Source organism: Calliphora vicina, chromosome 4 (assembly GCF_958450345.1).
Source record: "Calliphora vicina chromosome 4, idCalVici1.1, whole genome shotgun sequence".
Taxonomy (NCBI): Eukaryota; Metazoa; Arthropoda; class Insecta; order Diptera; family Calliphoridae; genus Calliphora; species Calliphora vicina.
Genome location: NC_088783.1, coordinates 87,598,721 through 87,600,559, shown reverse-complemented (window position 1 = coordinate 87,600,559; position 1,839 = coordinate 87,598,721).

Below are 1,839 nucleotides of genomic sequence, written 5' to 3'. Positions count from 1 at the left end.
AAAATTGGCTTAATAATTTCAAATATAATGTATTTTCCCGATTTTATCCACTTTTTGGTACCTTTTTTATCCCCATTGAGGTGGTACAATTTTATTCAAATAAATTTCTGTAACGTGGTGGGTGCTCATAATAAAATATTCGTATGTCTATGTCAAATTATAGAAAAACATATTTTATGAAAAAGTACCAAAAATAAACACAATTTTTATCCCTTAAGGTTTCGAATTTCCAAAAAGTACCAAACTTATATTTTTTATTTTTTTTTAAGTAAAGAATACGATTTAAAATTTGATTCTATGTTTATTGGTTTAAAAGATACATAGGGTGCCAAAAAAGTACCAAAATACAGTTTTTACCCGTTTTCTCCCCTAAAAGTTTCGAATTTCGAAAAAGTACGAAACACCTGTCAGCTTATTTTTTGAATAGAGTAACATGCAATTTTAAATTTTTTTGTATCTTTATTAGTTTTTACCGAATTTACCCTTTTTTACCCCCTAAACGTTCGAATTTCCAAAAATCCCTTCTTATCGGATCGTTTTAAAATTTCATGTTAAAATTTCATGATTCTAGCTTCAGCCGTTTGGGCTGTGCGATGATGAATCAGTCAGTCAGTGAGTCAGTAACGTTACTCTTTTATATATGTATGTATATAGATTAATTTGTTTTAAATATTTATCAATTGTTTGCATTTTACACAATTCAGACATTAGTTTGCTATTGTTCGCTGCACTATTAATTTTACATATTAATAGACTCTGGAATGTTTTGTTTTGATCTGTTTCTTTTGGCATTTTCAAGGTTTGACAAGGTAAACATACGACTTTGCTAAATCTGTGTTCACAACCGCAATAGTTGTATCATACAACATACAACTACGTTGTGAATTGGACAATTATTTATAAAAAATAGAAATATTAATTCTAACTATTATTTAATATAAAATAATATTAGCCACAATTGGCGATCCTGCACTTTAAGAATATTGTTACGAAATTGTACTTGAATTCAAATATAACGATTTTAAGGGCTGATTTAAAAGTAGCATAATGCTTTCAAATAACAGTGCTGTAATAGCAAACTGTAACATATCTGTGGGCATTATTAAATAAAAGCTTTCAGTTGATTTGATCGTAAGTTGGCAACGCTGTATTCGAATATTCAGTTAAAGAACATTGTAGAAAGTACACCACAGATGGCGTATGTATTAGTAAGATCTAGAATATTCGAATTTTGACAGTTAAAGAGCAATCTAGAGTGCAGATGGCAGTGTTATAAATAGTGGCAGAGGTTGCAGTCGTGAGTCAGTTTATCAGAGACGCTATTTGAATAAACATCAACTGAGTGCCTTAAAGTGTGCTATTTTTCAAGTGAATTCGTGTACATTATAAAGTGTCTGTATTTCTGCGAATTTATAAACGTATATTAAAAAACATTGAGTGACTATTTAATTCTGTTGTTGTACATTTTAAATAAATAAAGAGTTGTTACAATTTTCAAACTACTAAACGGCTTTTATTTGCAATCAAAAGTATCCGGTTTATTGAAAGGAAAGGTTAAAACGTAACAATATAAAAGTTTTGATAAGAAGCAAACTACTGTTACTGGATTTGGCTCATCAATTCTCTTCATATCAAAATACATATATTATAAAAAAATCATCATCCTGAATATTTCATCAATCAATTTCATAAAATATTTTAGCAGTAAGCACGAATTTTTAAAAGCAATTTTGAATAAGAAAAGATCAAGATCCAGAAACATATTTCCCTGCCTTAAATTTAGACTGAATATCCTTTAGAAAAATCAAATATATATCATCAAACGAAAATTTATCAAAA